Genomic DNA, 19738 nt, shown 5'->3' with positions numbered 1-19738 from the left:
CATTTTTCTTATAAATAATGGGTTGTAAAATATACATTTCTAGTTTTCATAATAACCTGTCTTCTTGGAAAAAGTTTTCAAAAGAACTTTTGGAAAATGGAAATGAACTCAGGATGCAGCATGAGTGATCAAAATTGAAATAAATTTGTCCACTGTTAAACAATGTTTTAGTATCTTTAAATAGTAGCTTAAGAGTGTATTATAATGTTTTGTATATATTGAGCATGTGATTTTAATAAGAGATAAAATTATCGCCTTTTTATAAAATATGACGATTTCTTTTATATACTTCAACTTGTGGCTTTTTTTTTAAAACAGCAACCAAAAAAAACCAAACAAACACAACAAAACCTGTATTCTTTTCCTTATAGATCTGCTCTTTTCCTGTTTGTAATAAATGTTGGTCCATGTCTGTGTGATTATTCAGATTTTATTCTAAAACACAAGATCCTTTTTAATCTACAGTGTCTTAAATGCACGTATAAATGTAGAGTAAGGATGTAAAAGAAAATCACAGGAATTACCTGCGAACACAGAATTGAGTATTACTAACATTACCAATACATATTTTTTTTTTTTTTCCTTTTGGGGCTTTTCCTCTTCATACAGTATTTTATACTACCACTCTGTACAAGGGTATAGTCATTTAACAAATAGCAAAATGTCTTCAAAGAAATTCTTAGTTTTTCTAATCTTTGTATGTTCAGGCAATTCTTGTATGTGAAATGTAACTATCTTATTTATAGGCAAAATCTTGTGTTTATATTTCTATTTCTCACTTTAAAAGTAAAGTTTACTCTTTGCAGTGATTGCTAAACTTTTCTTGATAGAGGAAGGGTAATTTTCTCTCTGCTTCAAAAAGTCTTAAATGTTTTAGCCCACCTTATTTAATTTTTTAATATATGTACTATAATATATATTCTGTGGAAATGTTAAAGAAACCCCATGGATTTATACTGGGGGGAAAATACATTCTGTGAAAAATACAAAGGACTTTTAGCAAGCATTTTGAAATCTTTACCATGTGTAGTTTTAGTATAAATTTTCTGGACCTTTATAGAATGCCGTAATGCTTAATACTTAGTTTTAAATAATTTTTAAAATTTGATTGTAGAAATACTTTTGTCCCAATATTTATACTTAAAGCATGGTACAGTGGACATCCATTAATAATAAACACAAGCACACCAAAGCCTTTCTTTCACGCTATAGGGTTAAAAACTTGGAAATAGAATTAATTCCAAAACAAAAAAAATCCTTTTTAGATTGTCAACATCTTTGCTTTTTATTTAGGCTTAAGAGACCTACATGGGAATCATTTGACTTTCTTTTTAAAATGTACCATATAATGTCAAAAGCTCTGATTTCGCTCCCCCCATATGTTGTTGATTTTTATTTATGGTGTACTTTTTCAAGCATTTATTTTTCACATGAGCCTCACTCAAGGCATTTCAAGGAACTGAAGATGTCTAAAACATTATCAGTAATATCTATTAAAAGCTGCAGGTTTAAGAATATGTAGACAAGAATGAAATGATTAGCTTGTACATATTTGCCTTTTTAAAACCTGAATTTGGTAGCTAAACTGTTTTCATACATCCACAGCAGATAACAGGTAGCATAATAGATTGAAAACTGTATAGATTTATTCACCCATGTAAAAATTTACAGCCATTTGAGTAGTCAATATTTATTTCAATTCATCTTACTGAAGAAATTAACAGCTGCTTTAAGATTCAGGGAAGCATATTGTGGGGTAAGTTTTACCATTTTTTATTTAGAAAAACCTCACAGGATTATTTTCTATTTTTGGAAATGTTCTGTGGTTATGTTTATTTCAAAGACAAGATTAAACCTATTTTTGAGTAATTGAAATGTCTAAAGATAACAAGGGAACTCTGATGCCTTATTGCTAAGAAGCTGCACTGTAGTCCTGAAGGCTTGTGATTAGAAACCCCCAGCTACTCTTTGGGAGAAAAATGGGCAGTCTCTTCCCATGCATTTAACTGCTTCTGAAAACCTGCTGGAGTGTCACCTGTGGGTTAGTTCTGACATGACTGTACAAAGACAACAGCAAAGATAAATCTTAGAGATTTTTAAAGCTTCCTGATCATGTAATTATCTCAGAATGTTAATTTATAACTTTTTTTTTTTAGTGCAGAGATTTCTTTCTAACATACACAGATAATGTAGTCTTTAAATATGTGTATGGGAAATGGTTTTTTGTCATGACGTTTTTCTCCCACTTTTTCATATTAGAGTGGCAAACTGTTGTCATTTCATCATGATTATTTTGAAATTTCCTTAACTAATCAAGCATAAATGTTTGAGGTATTACAGCCAGACTAGGTATTGTTTAAACCAGAATTAGAATTGAAGGATAAGATACTGCTGTCCTATTTATTACTCATACTGATCCTTATGGACAGAGTAGACTTGCTCCTTAGAGTTTCCAAGGCCATGAAGATACATGGAAGAGAACTACCACATTTTCTCCAACATACTAGTCCCTTTGTTTTATATCTTAATGAAATAAAGATAAAATCTTTACGAACTTAACTGCTTCAACATCCTTAGGGAAGTTATAAACACATTCCAGTTAGTATCCAGAAGCCTTGGTAACATAATTTCTTAGTGCTTGTGTACTAACTAAAAAGTCAACCTACATGAACTCACTAACTACTCTTGGGGGAAAGGCCATTCTGCTTCCATAATGAAGGAAGCTCTGTGGGACAGTTGTCTACTATCCAATAGAGTCATTGTGATTCAGAATTGAGTTTTGGTTTTTGTTACTGAGTTTCCAGAGGATGGACATATTAATTTTATTTGATAAATATTTCCAGAAGTAGGCAGCCAGTTTTATAAATTGGGTTATAGAAGGCAGTATTCACCTTGTTGGTGGCTATTTAAAACCTAACAAATAGGCCATATACAATAAAGGCAGTATCAACCAAATTTCTAACTTTGAAAACAATTCTGGCTCCATAAGTTTTTTTAAACTATAATATTCAAACTTGCCAAATCACTTTTCTTTTAGTAAGCATGTACTAGAAAACGGCTTCACAGGAGAAAGATGGGCGCTCTCCTGTGAGATTGAAAAGCCACTGGAGTATCAGGAATGGCAACATATTTTAATAAGAACTTTGCAGCAAAATTATAAGAATACAAATTTCCACTTTGCTGAAGCTGACTAGTTTTGAAAATTCTATATGGATTACATCTCCACATAAAACAAAGGTCCTCACCACTGGAGGCCAGTAGGCAATATCCTGATAGATGGAGAAAATATTGAAACCATTGAGTTCACCTTACTTAGATGTATATATAGTCAGTACCCTTGGTACCAGCAGTCAAGAGATCAAAGGATGTGTTACTTTTTAACAAGTCTACTGTCAGGGACCTCTCCAAAATACTGATGAGCAACGATGTCACTTTGAAGACTTAAGGTGCGCCTGATTCAGGTGACTGATCTTTTTGGTCACTTGCTACACATCTGAGAACTGGACATTAAGTAATGGTGACAGAAGAATGGACTTGTGGTATTGGAGAAGAATATCCTTGACTATCTGTGAACTGCCAAAAGAACAAATAGGTCTTGGGAAATGTGCAGCCAGAGTGCTTCTGAGAGGCAAAGATGAAGAAGCTTCATCTCTTACACTTTGTGCATGTTGCTAGGAGAGTCTAGTCCTGGGAAAGGGATATCATGCTTGGAAAGGTAGTGAAGACAGGAAGACCCCCAATGTGATGGATTGACACAGGACTGCAGAAGTGGGCTCAAGTTTGTCAGAGATGATGAGTTTAGGACAGAGTTCAGATCAGTTCATAGGGTAGCTGTGAGTTGTTATTGATGACAGCATCCAACAGCCATTACATGCTGTAGCTGTACATTTTCTCCCTGAACCAGAGATGATTGAGCTTTACGCATCATACTCTTAATAGTTTAATACTAATGGTTTATTCAGAAAATTTAGTAAAATAACCTGCAGTTCTTATACTAATTTTATTACTCTAGTAATGCAGTCTCCCTTACAGCCTTTTCCCTGAATTAATATTTGGATTAGTAGGGTTTTACAATTTAGTTGTTATTGTCCTTTCATCTTTTATCTGTAAACATTCTTGGCCTTCACTTAGGTTCATTTTATGCTTCCTCAGTAGATTATGGTTACATAGCTTATACATTTTATACCATTCTCTATAATTGTATGTCGTTGGGGCCTATCAGGTTCTGTAATGATCTTTCTCAATGATTGCATTATATTTTTTCCATAAATTATATATTGTGTTTTGCTGTTCATTATTGAGTTAATTTTGAAAATGCAGCAAACCTACTGCTGTTGAGTTGATTCCAACTCAGTGGATGCTACATCAGTAAAGTCTTCACATGAAGAGACTGCTCATCTTCCATGGAGTACCTGTTATAGTCCAGCCTCTGATCTGTGGAGTAGCAGTCCAACATTGTATTCTACCACCATGATTCCTTACTCTCAACAATCAAGACTTGACGCTTATCTATTTGGAAAGTAATAGTGTTCTTTCACCCTTACTGTTAAAAAGCTTATTGTTGAGTATTGTTAGAAAAGATAACAATTTCTACAACTTCATTTAGGCTTGTAGTGCATCTTCCAAATTTTAGATAAACATCTTCAGTAGTGTTCTTATTAATACCTGTCATTAATAATATGAGGAAAATTAATCCATCAATCATTGGACTATATATAGAAACTTAGCTATTAAGAACTGCTGTGAGCTAGGGAAAATAACTATCTTCATCTTGATGTACTTAGTTGACCAAATGATAATTTTAAGAATACGCACAGATGTATTTTAAATAATGTGATCTTTGGCTTTTAAACCATTTTAGGAAGTTGAAAAGATCACCTATATAAATAATGTGTGTATCATTGTTTTTAAATTTCGTGTATGTGAGAGAGACAGAATAGGAAATGTCACCAAAGTTCAAGGAGTAACTAACATTCATTAAAAAATGCAAAATTTAGTGAATATAAGGAGATTCAATGTTTGTTTACGCTGACACACATGCTTCATTTTTCTGTGTATAAAGAACATTGTCTGCATAACCATAATACTTTAGTCAAGTGTAAAAGGAACAGTAGTGTTCTGATATAACTTACTGGCTAGCTCAATATCTATGTTTGGAGCAGAGGGTGTTCCAAATCCATTCTGTTTCTAAAATCTATTTTTGTCAAAATAAAATCTCAAGTTTAATTTTATGTCATAATAGCCTTTCTTCTGTTACTCCTTTGTTTACATCATTTTACTGCACATAATTTATGCTGTCTCTTACCTCCCATTTAGCGGGAAAATGAATTTAAAGTCTTTACAACATGTGTAAATGGAAACGTCTCACTCTAAAGAATTTTAAGTAAGTGCTAACATTTCTGTGGATATAATCTAGAATTTACATGGAATTGAATTTCTTAGGTCATCGAGTTCTTTTAGGTTACATGTTTAAAATAGATCTTTAGGTACATTCATTTGTATAGAAAAAGTTTATTTAGAAATAAGGAGAAGTATGTAAATGGTATCTTTGAAATACTTTCCAGTTTTGAAGGGGGTTTGGTGTGTGTGGAGTATTATGCTTTGGAAAAAATTATTTACAGTTTTGATAGTAATTTTCTTTTGATTACTTAATGGTGATAGCTAACATCTATTGAGCCACACGTATTTTCCAGATACTAGTTATTGGTGCTTTGTACAGTTTGTCTGCACTTTGAATTGTGTAGGTGCTGCCTTAAAAAGCCCTGGTGGTGTGGTTCAGGTGCTTAATTACTAACCAGAGTTGGGTTCCACCCATCTTGATTAGAGAAAAATGTGTGTCAGTCATCTTCTGTAAGAATTGACTCAGTTTGGTTTTGTTAGAGATTCCATTTTTCTGAAATTAAGAGCCACTTTATAGTGTGCCTAAGTAACAACAGTGCAAGTTAACAAGAGGGATAAGTAGAGACTTCAGTGTTTCTTAACTTTAGGATCTAGTTTTCTGATTACTAACCACTACTCTAAAGGCTTCCTGAAGGTTTCGTGATTGCTCAACTTTTAGTGGAGAAGTTAGCACTTGAATCCACCTAACGAAATACAGGACGGGATTCCAGGTTAGGAAACACTGTAGGGAATTTTAACTATTTTATAGTGTCTTTGAGTCAGAATCAACAATAGAGTAACTATTAACCTTGTTATGTGACATCTGTTCAAAACAGGCTTATAGTTGACCTTCCCGCAAATTTTCAGAGGTAGTAAATCACATGAAAGATTGCTCATCTTTTCTGGTGGAGCAGCTGATGAATTCAAACTACATGCCTTTGGGTAGGCAGCACAATTCCTTACCCATTTGGCCACCAGAGCTCTCAGTAGTAACCTTATTGTTACATACTGTTTATTATCAGCACTGGTGGAGCACCTGGTGGATTTGAACTATGTGCTTTTGGCTTAGGAAAGCAACTTGTCACCTAAGCCACCAGAGCTTCCTTCTATTCACCTTGTTCTTGTTTTGTGTCATTCAGGCAAAACCAACCCATAGCTTCTCCAGCACCTGTAAATCACAAGGGAGGAGATTGCCAAGTCTCCTGCAGAGTAACTGGTGGATTTGAACCATGTGTCTTTCACATTGCCACTAGATAAACCAGAGTTCCCTACTACTGACCTTGTTATTAAGTGCTGTCTAGTTGACACATAACTGACCAGTGGGTTTTCAGAGGCAGTACATTACACAAGAGTAGATTGCTCATCTTTCTCTCACAGCATCTTGTGGATTTGAACCATATGCCTTTGGATTGGCAGTGCAATTCATTATTACTAAAGTTGAAGTGGTAAATAAGGGAGGTTAGTAGCCAAGTATTTTGGGGGCTGGGGCACTAAGCTCATTGATAACTTGTTATTTATCAGGATTTTTTAGTACATACAAAATAGTTGGCATCACATGAAGAAAATGGTTTCAGTGAGATTTTTACAAGTAGATACAATTATAGCATTCATGCAACTTGTGCTTTTTATAAAACCTAATATCTTGATTTATGCTTGCTACTGTCACAGGATAGAGCAGGGTTTAGGGCTGTTGTACATCGGGTCGCTGTGAGTCACAAGCAGCTCGACGGCACATAACAACAACTGTTCTGTGTACTTACACCCTTTGCAGATATCTACATCTTGTTATGTACCATCTAGTTGGAACTGACTTATAGTTGCCTTCTGGCAGGTTTTCAAAAGGTAGTATATTTCATAAGAGGAGATTGCCTAGTTTTCTCCTATAATGCACCTAGTGGATTTGAACTGTGTTCCTTTTGGTTGGCAACCCAAATCCTTATCCACTACCACCCATGGGACCTGGTGTCTTGTTAGCTCCAACTCCCTTTTGTACCACAGTCTGAAACATTACCCAGTTCTGCACCAAATGTGCTGTATATAAACCCATTGTTTTGCAACTACTTGAAGATTGTCTTCTCTTAGTCTATGGTATAATGTTCATCGACACCATAGTTCAGAGTCATCAATTAATCTCTTTTCCTTATTCAGCTTTAACATGCCTATGTTGTTGTGTACCATTGTGTTGGAACTGACAGTGCCTTTTCAAAGGCAATAATAGCATGGGGAGAAATTGCCTGTCTTTCTTTCACAGCATAGCTGATGGATTCCACAGCATACCTTTGCATTGGCAGCCCATTTCCTTCCACCAGAGCTCCCTGTGCATATGAGGTTATTGAAAACATCATGACTTTAGACCGCAAGGTGACAACATTTTTGCTTTTTAACATTCTAAAAGTTTTTGCATCAGATTTAATAATTATTTGATTTCTTGACTACTGCCTCTGTGTATTGATTGTGGATCCAAGTAAAAATCAGAGTTTTGGCAACTTCAGTCTTTTCCACGATGGTGTTGCTTATTAATCCAATTGTGTAGACTTTATAATAGAGTGTAATAGAATTGACAATTACAGTCTTTATTTAATCCTCAATAAGTCCTTAAAGTCCTGTAGCAGTTTGTGCTTGGCCCTTTTTACTTTCAGATGATAGTAATTCTGTACATGGAAAGGGGTAAGTCTTGGATATTTTTGGACCTTTAGGAAATTAATTCTTGAGTATTTTTTTACATTCTTCAAGAGTAATTTTGACCATCATTTATAGTAATTAGTGTTTATTATATTCTTAAATTAAGCTAATAACACTTAACTGTTAAGAATTTACATTTAGGTAGTATCTATTAGCCTTCCTATTTCTCACATTGATTGAATGATTGTTTTACACTGACATTTTCTAAATATTAGAGATCATTAAAACTTCATGACAGTAAGTTTAAGTGAAAGGAGCAAAATATGTAAAACTTAAAAGTTTGTGAAAAATATCTTGCAGGCTGTAGCTAATGAGGAAATTACATTTATTGAAACTGCAACAACCTTTTCTATTGTTTATCAGATTTTAAATTTAAGCAATTTTTTAAGCACTTCTCCAGTTTATAATATGAATACTTCCAATTTCACATAAATGATTGTGATGATTTACTTGAAATTGGCAAAATTTACTTAATTTACTTAAAAGGCAATATGTGTGATTCTAAGTAGACAATTTAATACGAGAGTTATACTTTATTGTATAGATAAAAGAATGAATCATTTTAGTATACTAGGAAGAACTTTACAAACTGTAGTTCATAATTTTTTTTTAGTTCATAACTTTTAAGGAAAGCCTCTATATGAAATCATGTAGAGTGTTAACAGATCGTGGCAATTTTTTGATGTGCTAGATTAAACACATTGCTGTTGAGTTGGAACTGATTTGTAACTGGCCCTTTAGTATGTTCTCAGAATCTATAGATTACACAGGAGATCACTCTCTTTTCTCCCATGGAGCAGCTGATGCGTTCACAGCCTTTGTCTTGGCAGCACAACTCTACTCACTTAGACTACCAGAGCTCCCAAATGGAGTACTGTTATGTAACAGTAAGTTGGAAAGACCCATAGCTGACCCTCCAATAGGTTTTCAGGAGCAATAAATCTCAAGGCAAGAGATTGCCCATCTTTATTCCATCAAACAGCTGGTGGATTGATGCCATGTGACACCTGGTTGGCAGTGCAGCTTCTCACTAGCTCACCAGAACTCCCTGAGTGGAGTACAACTAGCCCTTCAAATATCTTAAAATGATGAGTTTTAGTAGGATAAAAATGTGTATATAGATACAGCTGATCTATTTGTGTAGATTAAATTCGACTATGATTACCAAATGTGTTATGCTCTTTTCAGTACAATGTAATTGAATAGTGAATTCTCAGGTCTGGTTGTGTTTTGTTTTAGTGGGGTTTTTTTCAGTCCCCACATCATCTGCATTTCATCAGATTTTATGTGTCTAAGCAAGAGAAAATGTTATCTAGATTTGGCTTTTCACAAATGTATCAGAGGAAAATAATAGACTTGCCTTTCTTAATTTTAAAATTCATTAACCTTCTGCTACTTACTGAGTAAATATTAACCTTACTGTACTTCTGAGTAAATATCATACATGTAATTAATTTCATAGATGTCTCAATGAACAAAATCTACCCCTTGTCCTTTAAATTTACAATACCATATGCTTTGATGTGTTAAGGAAGGTCTCTGAAACAGGAATTCCAAATGGTGGCCTGAAATGTGAATGTACATTAGCAATAATCCCTCCCAAAAGGAACTGCAAGTGCAGAAGGCTACAACAACAAAAAAGCATCTATTAAGGGAAACCTTTACTACTTTGAAGAAAATGAACTTGATGGTCAATAGTTATTCTAGAATTTCAATTAAGGTTGGTATAAAACAACAAAAAGAATGAGCATCTGAAATTTTATCATCAAAACCCAGTATAGTACTTTGATAAGGAACTGCCAGAACTTCAAACTGGGTTTAGAAGAAGCCACGACACCAGGGTTGTCAGTCTTGATGTCAGTTGTATCTTAGCTGAAAACAGATTACCAGAAGAATATCTGTGTCTTACTGACTATGCAATGGGATTTGACTGTGTCACAAACATTGAGAAGAACAATTAATTATGCCCATATAAAATCTTTCCCTAGATCAAGAAGCTATTGTCCAAATGGAACAAGGGAACATTACATGGTTAAAAATCATGAAGGGTGTACTGTATGGTTGTATCCTTTATACTGTGGCTTCAAGATTGGATGAAGACTCAACAACCTGCATTATGCAGATGACACAATCTTGCTTGCTGAAACTGAGGAGGGCCCGAGGCATTTGTCTAGGACAGCAGCCTTAAATATGGATTTGAAGCTCAACATCAAGAAAACAGATTCTCATCACTGGGCCGGTTTGCAGCATCATGAAAAATGGTGAAGAGATTGAGATTGTTAACAGCTTTAGTTTGCTTGGCTCTACAATCAACACTCTTGGTACTAGCAGGAAATCAAAAGACAAATTAATTGCATTGGGGAAGTCGGCTGTCAGGGACCTCTAGAGTACTGAAGAGCAAGGATATTCTGGAGAATGAGGTGTGCCTGATCCAGACCATGGTTTTTGCAGTGACTTGCTATGCAGCAGAAAGCTAGGCAATGACTAAGGATGATAGGAGAATTAATACCTTTGAGCTGTGGTGCTGGAGAGAAGAGTATTGACTATACCAAGGACTGCTAGGAGGACAAACAGATTCGTCCTGGAAAGGCTGCTCCTTGGAGGCAAGGATTCTGAAGCTCCATCTGACACGCTTTGGACATATTGCGAGGAGGGACCAATCCTTGGAGAGGGACATCATGCTTGGGAGGGTGGAGGGACAGCACAAGAGAGGAAGACCCTCAAATAAGATGAATTGATTGATTCAATGACTATGGTAATGGTGATGGCTGAGTCACAGTAAGGTTGGCTCAGGATAGATCAGCTTTTAGGGTTGCTCCAAGTCACAGCTTGACAGCACGTAACAACAATGCATTTTGAATGCATGTTCTACCAATTCCATACTGCAGAAGTTGGTAAAAATGCTCAATTCATTTTTGGCTTTGGGAATTAGTGCATGTATTTTATTAATAGTAATTCCTTTTGTATATATGGGTAGTTATTACTCAGCATGTGATTGATATCTTGAAATATTCTGAGTTTAACACAATTCCTGTTCAATTTGTCATTCCTGGATTACTAGATTTTATGAATGTCCACTTAAAGATGGGATGGTACCACTCTTCCTCGGGTCACTAGTGTCTAGGATGTCAGTCTTTATGCATTCCATTTTATTTTCTAAAACTTAGTTTTCCTATATCCATGTATAATTAAATTTTCCCCTCATGTTTTAATTACTAATGATGATTTGTGTCTATTTCTCCTCATCTTCTGATGCTATATTATAGAGCTTTTTGGAGTTTGTTTTTATAGTTATACATAAAGCATTACATTTAGACTTTTTTAATTTTAAAGTATTCATTAAAAACCATAAGTTGCCTTTAAGTTGGGTTTTGTGTGTTTTGGGGGTTTTTTTGCTTGATATTTCACCTAGTAGATAGTCTACACCATAAGGTCTCTTCTAGCCACACTCACCACTTTACCTGTTTCAAAAAAATATTCCAAACACACTGACCAATCTTAGGGTTTTTGTGTTAGCTCTTGCACTTGCACTAATGATATTTATCCAGTCAACTGCTTGACAATTTTCTATAAATATTTGCGAAAGTAATACCTTCTCAATGAGTTCTCCTCTCCAGATATGCTATCCACTTTACCTATGCTTTATAATTTCTTTTGTACATTGATTGAATTTGAGTTAGTTGAGCTTATTTTGTAACTTTCATTCCAATATTAAAGGATTACCTGATTAACATTCACTCAAACACATTGCATAAGATTTAGAACAGAATCAGAACTTCACATTCCAACGGCTCTTTAAATGCTGTAAATCACATTGGAGAAAATAGACCATCTTTCTTCAGCAAATCTGCCAATGGATTTAGTCAGAGAGGTGTTACCTCTGGTTTAGCAGCATAACTGCCTAGAAATAATGCCATCAGAGCTCCCCTGCTAATTTACCTTCGTTTTTACAAAACATTTTTTTAAAAGTCTTTCTATAGTATGGTGAAAGCTAAAAACTAAAAATATAACTTGGAAGATAAATTCTCTGTTACAAAATTTTTAAAGCCTTTTACATTTAATAATTTGACTTTTCACATTTTTTTCAAATATAAATATTTGGTAGTCAGATTGAATAGAATGATGCCTACCAGAGCCATAAGCATTTTAACTTTCTACCTCCTATGTTGTATAAAATGCCAACACTGGATTGATAAATTTGTTGAAATAATTTGTATATCTGAAAAGAAATGTTGCCTGTGTTTCAATAATTCATAAGTTTTATATAGATATAATTTTTTAAAGTGAAATTAGTGTAGCTTTAATTTTTTAAAAGCAATTAATTTCTGTGTTAGCTCTTCACTATTTTATAATTTTAATTTTACTTTTGCAAATTAGTATTTCAATGAACATTGACTTTTCAAATTTTTCTTGACCTAGAATAGTTTCCAAGGTTTTTTCCTAACATTTTTAAAAACTGAACATTCTAAAATACCGTGAAAATTAGGTATGGTGGACTATATTCCTGACATCAGTTCTCACTAGAAATAACTAAGGCTAAATTAAATAAAAACTAAGGCTGATGAATGAAATTTTATTAATATCTTTAAATATTGCAGGATTATAGCATAGTATTTATATTTAGAACAAAGTGTAACATGAATCGAAAGTGAAGGTAAGATAAATAGAAGACCTAAACTGGTTAAAAAACTAGTGTTCAGTAACTAGAAATTGTGAACATAATACCTAGTTCCCAATCTCAGATAAGTAAAAAAAGTTGTGTTGATTTGAGGTACATTGGTTGGTGAAATGGTGAGCTAACACGCTAGCCCTTCTATAGATTTTTAATTCAAATATATATCATTTGGACATTCAAAAGTAACTTAAATTGATTTCAGAAAATGTTGTACCTGTCAGTGCTTGGTAGTTGCAATTTCTGGAGGAATGCTTCTTCATCGAATAACTTAGAGAATATTAAAAAATATAGTTAATCACCAAATAACCTCTGTTCACATAGTGCCCCACTGCATGTATGACTCTGGTCGTACAAGGTTCGCATTGAATTCAGAAATTTGTACTGGTTAGTGGGATGTATTAAACACCACAGCTTCACAAATGCAAATATGTCTGTTTTTGTTTCTTGGAAAGTATGTTGCCAGGCATACAATGGCACAGTGTGTGTGTATCATAATACCTTTATAGTAATAAACACTTTTATTCCTTGCTTCTGTAAATGCTGTACTATGTTTTATAAAAAATGTACCACATCAGTGACTTGGAGGAAGCAGTTTCTCATTGAGTGTGATAGCTTTATCACTCTGTTTAATCTTCTTTAGAAAATACTACTGTGTACCTTGGCTCCCAAACTCAACAGATCCAGTTTTAATGATAGCAAGAGGCAAAGGGAAACATCACAATTTGGAGATGAAATAAAAGGTGGGAAAACAGCAAATTCTATCGCTCATGATAAAGTCATGTCCTCATTCACAACCATCCTTTTTTAAAAAAAAAAAGTCTTCAAACTATAAAAATGATTGATGTCATGGAAAACTAAAGGGCTGACAAAAATACTAGAATGAAGTGGGGAAATTGCTAATGATGAAGATTGAGGTCCAGACTCCACATTGATGCTCACTGCTGAAACATCAAAGATGCTCATGATCTTGAAAATGCAAGACCAAACTACAATTTTCCCACAATGTCCCAAATAACATAATATGGTTTATAACTTGATATATGGCTACTAAGGACAAGTTTGATTTTAAAAAATCTAACCACATAAGGAATCTAGATATAGCAGAAATAGTTCTGCCAAAATTTAAATGAATTACCAGATTATGAGATTGATGACAGATTAAATGGAGAATTGAAAGAATATAGTCAGGTTTCTTTATGAGATGGAAAAGTACTAGAGTAGTTATGAGACATGAAAGATAAAAAATAATTAGCTATACATCAGAAACTACAGTGATAAAGATGGTTTTAGAGTTGTGGGGTTTTGTGGAAACAACCTGATGAAAGATGATAGGAATGGAACATTGACAACTCTGGGACAGTGGAAGCCAAAGCACAGAATTGTTGCCTTAATTTACTGAAGGAAAACATCTCATCAGAGCTCTATGTTCAGGGGAATACATCTTTCAACTACAGGGATTAGATAAAGACTTCTATAATAAAGGCTAATAAAATAATTTCAAAGTTACACCTGTAGAGGTTTTTTTTTAAATTTCCAATTGAAAGTGCAGTTATAGTGAAGAGAGAATAAGGAGATAGTTTAATAAGTGCTTATTAAAAGAAATTTGAAACTAAGCAGTCATTTTAGGAATAACAGGAATACGCTACATAAAATTAAGAAAACTAGAACTGAATAATAATATAAGTGCTATTTTATTTTCTTGATTGAAATAATAAAGGAAAAAAGTTGTAAAATGTAATTGGAATATAATTTTTATCTGAAATTGAGCGTGTTTGAGTGGAAGTATTGCTAAGATCTCGGAATATTTTAGGCTAAAGAATGCATTGCAAGTTCTTTTTTTAGAATGAAGCTATGGGTTGTTTCCAGAATCATTAATTAATGTTAATAGATAAGTAGAAAAGCAGACTTGTTATTAAAAAAACAGTAAATAAATGTAATCCTTTGACTTTGTATCCACTTCAGTGGAGAAATTTAACCCTTGTTTTGAAAAGTGATTTTAAGAAAGGCCAAATGAACTACTCAAGATACTGCCTGATCTTTAGCTAAATGGTCTTTCACCCAAAAAAAAATTCTCTTAGAATACACATTTATTAAAAAAAATAAATAAATTAGGCGAGCTCTGGTGGCCTAGCGGCAAGAAGCTGCATTGCAATCCCAGAGGTGAGTGACTCAAATCCGCCAGATGTTCTACTGGAGAAGGAGAAACAATCTCCTCCTGTACCAGTCAGATCCAATTTGAAGGTACACACACAAAAAAATAATAAAATTTTTTAAAAAAATTAGTTACTGTACCTAATGGGAGATTAACTCATTAAAGGAGAGTGATAATTTTTTAAAACAATGTCTCAAGTTCATGTAGTAACCCTGGGGAAAGTGTAATTTTTTTTTACCTGAAATCATTTTATTACAAGAACACCTGATGAAAGCTAAAATTTTAAGTAGTAAAATTTTAAATTGATATGTGTGAGAGATATTTTAGACACTTGAGGAAAATGGGTTGACTTAACTATTTGCGTACACTGAGCAGTAGAGAATTAATGCAATTTTTTTGACCAGTGGGCTATAAACTTGATTCTCTAATATTCCTAGTAGCACTGAGATCTCAAGCAATTATATATATATTCTCAAATTCTCTAATTTATCTTTTAGAAGTAATTTTGATATCACAGACCAAAACAAACAAAAAAGCAAAATATCCTACTATCAAGAAAAATGCATTTTTCAGCACAAATTTTGTAGATTGATTATTCTTAGAAAAGTAATCTTTGGCATGGTGTTGACATAACTTGTTGAATAAATGTAGGTCTGTTGGCCTAGTTAGTAGGGAGTTGTGCTGCCAATCCAAAGCCAGGTGATTCCAATCTCCACCTGCTTCCCATGGAAAAGAATAGACAAATCTCATGTGCAATTTACAGGGCTAGAAAATCTGCTGGAGGGTCAGCTATGAGTCAGTTCCAACGTGAGGGCAATAAGTGATAAAGGATTGTTGACGGGCGCCCTGTAATTTAGGTCAAAGTTTTTCAGAGTCTTAAACAGTATTTCCTAATTTATGTAGTAATTCTTTAAGTTTACTTAGGCAAGTGTGAAAATTTTATTTTTTTTAAGTGAACATGATTTTGTCCATGATTTAAACCATGTGAAGAGGAATTCACTGTCCTAAAACACAGCAAAAAGCCAACAAGTGTGTATACTATTGTGATAGATATTTTGGAAATAAGTAGCAGTGAAAATTATAATACCAGACTTTCCAGTAAAAATAATTTTGTATACATTATTCAGTTTATTTATCTTGCATAGATAAGCATATGTATTTACTACTCATTTTTAAATTCACTTCTTGTTTTGTGAGTATTTTTCCTTTTTACATATCATCCATTCCATGGTGTAGAGACAGCATAGTTTAATCATTCTGCTTTATAGTCAAAAGGTTTGCAAAATTACAAGCACTTGCCAAAAAACATCCCCTCACTTGTGAACAGACTATAGTAAAAGTTCAAGAATGTAATCTTGGGGAAGTTACTAAGCATCCTTGTGTCTAAATTGAATTAACTAGTAATAAACATAATACCTCAGTGCTGTAAATGTATGTGTTAATTTAAAACAGAATAATGCTTACAGACGTGAATAATTCTATAAATGATGCTTATTGTTGTGTTGTTCAGCACTGTAGAGACATAACTGATGCATAGCTGACCCACCAGCAGATTTTCATAGACAGTTAATTGCATTGGAGGAGATTGCCCATCCTTCTCCCACAGAGCAGCTCGCGGCCTCAAACCACGTGCCTTCAGGGTTGTAGCACAGCTTCTTGCCACTAACCACCAGCTCTCTCTCTACATGCAGCTTATAATAGCAATATAATGCCATTAATTGTATAATTTTTTTAGAGGTTACCTCAACTTTTAAATTTATAATCAATAGTTTTACTGTCAGATGTAGTGGTATTTTCTGTTCTGATTCTAAATTTTCTAAAATTCACAGGTCTATTTCCCCCCCCCCCCATAATATTCTCCTTTGGCTTCCTTAGATGTAATATTTTCCTTTATTGCTCTTCCTGTGTCTCAGAAGTACTCAAGGTTCTCTTGTTTTTTTTTTCCTTCTTTTTTTTTTCTTCTTTTCTTGTTTTGTAGTGGTTATTTGCTAGAAATGAAACCTTGTTTGTATATTCTTTGCTTTAGAGAATATACATAATGACCTAAGAAGTATTAAGTTTAGGTGTTGTCAAGTTTGATCAGTGGGTGTTCAAAGACTATAAATTACACGGCATGACGTTTTGCCCATCTTCTGTAGAATAGCTGATGGATTCTAACTGCCTCCTTTTGCATTGGCAAAACAACTCTTGACTCATTAGGCCACCAGATTCCCTTAAGTTTCATATTCGATAAATATAAATAATCCAGCTACAAATTATATATTTTTAAATTGTTCTTGATGAATACTATTGATTTATTTCTAAGTCATAGTGCTCCTATGAACAACAGAACGAATGCCTAGTTCTACAATGTTTTAAGGAGAAAAAGAAGTCTCTATGTATCGTCTGTGTCATGTTTCATTTTTCCCCCATGAAAATACTCCTCATTTTCCCCTCTATTGACTCCTCTTCTCTAAGCCTAGGCCTCTATCACCTCAATTAAGGATTACAGAAATAGCCTTTTAAATTATTGTAGTTGCCTCTTTGTCTCATTCCATGGGACTAAAACCCACATCTGTACCTGCTCTTCACCTGCATACTATAGACCAGCAAGCCTTCCTTTTTGTGCTTTCATCATCACCATTCTACCAGAAAAATCTGAGTGATTTTTTTTACCAAGGTTTTGTGTAACAGATTTAAACTCTTCTCAACTTCAACATAATTAGCCAAACTCTTTTTCCAGTATATTTTCTTGTGTCTTCATTGCTTAGAACACTTCTTAAACTCTTCTAATTTCATTTATTTGACAAATACATCCTTTTTTTTCTTTCATTTTTATTGTTGATTGCCGTCTAGTCAATCATGACTCATAGCGACCTTATGAACCATAGGCCTGAAGCCTTTCTATAACTATCGTCGTTTCTCCAGGTCCATAGAGTTTCCAAAGGCATGTGGTTTAGGAAATGGATGCCACTCCTGCTTCCAAACCTGTCTTAAATTGGGAACTCCACCAAACACTGTCCACCCTGGGCAGCCATTATGGCATTTGACCCCCAATGGCACAAGGTTCAGCTTTGCAGCAAACCCAGATTACCATGGTATTCTGTGGATACTGTGAAGCTTTCCCTAATCATTAGTATTATATAAAGTGTTATTATTTTATTCAGTTTATTTATAATTTAAATCCTGCCCTATATTATTTCCAATAATTATTTTCCCGTTTCAAGTTAGATGGAAAACTCTTTAATAGGATCCCAGCCCATGTCCCTACATGCACTTGCTAAATGCTAAGTCCAAGCATATACCACAGATACCTTTTCATTTCTTCAGCAAAGTATTTTATTATTACAGAGGATCAAATGAAGTTAATTTAGACCTGAAAGTAATTGTTTCCCTTGATAGTTTTTAATGTCATTGTTAAGAACATAACTCAGTCCCTATAATTTCCTGCTTTTATTTAACAAATACATTATGTCTATGACCCATTTAATAATGAGGAATACTGAAAGCTTAGGAGGTATCAATAAGCTTTGGCCAATTTATTAAATCTTAAGTTGCTGTTTTTGTGTACCATCGAGTCGGAACTGACTCAGCAGCTGGTTTTCATGAGAGAACACTGCCCATCTTTCTCCTGTGATGGAGCTGGTAGATTGAGATGGTAGGGTAGATTCTTACCACTAGGCCATGAGAACTCCCTAAATCTAAATTAGGGCATTAAAAAAACTGGAAATTACCATCAAGTGGAAACTGACTCATTACCTGACTCTTCAGTGGGTTTTTTGCAGACTGTAAATCAAATCAGAGGAGATAGTTCTTTTTCTTTTGCACAGCTGCTGATGGGTTCATACTCTCTTTGGGCTAACCACACAACTTGCTACAGACTGCCACCCAGAGCTCCCTTAGTGCATACAAGTGTGTAGGTATACATTCGAATCTATATTTGATAAGAAAATTATAAGTTGAATATATACTATATATGTAAGAAATTTTGGAAGCACAGACAAAACTATTATCTATGATGTTGCTTTCAAGATATAAAGCCAGCCATTTAAAAGTTTATTTAGTTGTTTCGCCAGCTGACTGCTATGGTTGTTATGTGCTACCAAGTCAGTTATGACTCACAGTGACCCTACGCACAATAGCTCTGAACCCTGACTGCCTCTACTAAAATAAAAGCAAAAAAGAGGTAGGGTAGTTAGTACTTGGTTTTGTTCCCTACTGCATAACCAGTGTTGTTTTAGTAATTAAAATGTTGGGGTTCTAACTGAAAGATCGGCTGCTCCCTGGGAGATAGATAAGGAAGTTTGCTTCCCTAAAAATTTGAAAGCACTCTAGTTCTTTAGGGGTATTATGAATTAGAGTTTACACAGTGGCAATGGGGACAGCTAGTACTAAGGAAGAGCCTTCAGCAAGGTTAGCATATAATTTGTTAATGAAAGAACTGCTTTATCTGGTTATATTCCTTTCGTGCTGTCTTTGCCTTGAAATTGGTTGAGTCATTTCAGCCACTTCAAAAGGTAGATCTTATTTCCAAATTCCTTAGAGTTAATAACATTTTTGTAATCTTCAAAGACGATCATTTTTCAGAGGATAGGCAAATAGAGAACAATAGAGAAGAGTAATGTGCGGGGAGTAAATTTAAAGGGAGTATATTAAGTAAATAATAGAAGATGATGTTCTTATTTTAGCTGTTTTCACTTTTAAGGACTGGGGTTAAACTTCAATGATTAAAAAAGTCAACTTTCTCCCTGATAAATTTAAGTTAATTTAGATTGAGTGCCTTAGATCCCACAACAGCATATATATTATACTTTAGGCTAGGTAGAATGTGGTCCTGCAGTTCATTCGCTGATCGCATTGATTGTTTGCAA

At 34.2% G+C, this 19738-nt stretch overlaps 1 protein-coding gene across 1 annotated transcript in view; it reads left to right on the top strand.

Annotated features, from left to right (window-relative positions):
- CSTF3 (cleavage stimulation factor, 3' pre-RNA, subunit 3, 77kDa) overlaps positions 1–19738 on the top strand; it is a 101657-nt gene that overhangs the window by 36894 nt on the left and 45025 nt on the right. The window lies entirely within an intron of this gene.

The sequence above is a fragment of the Elephantulus edwardii genome, unplaced genomic scaffold (genome assembly GCF_000299155.1).
Source record: "Elephantulus edwardii isolate Elephantulus edwardi_28Jun2011 unplaced genomic scaffold, EleEdw1.0 scaffold00029, whole genome shotgun sequence".
NCBI classification, from domain to species: Eukaryota; Metazoa; Chordata; class Mammalia; order Macroscelidea; family Macroscelididae; genus Elephantulus; species Elephantulus edwardii.
This window is presented reverse-complemented; position numbering and strand designations above follow the sequence as displayed.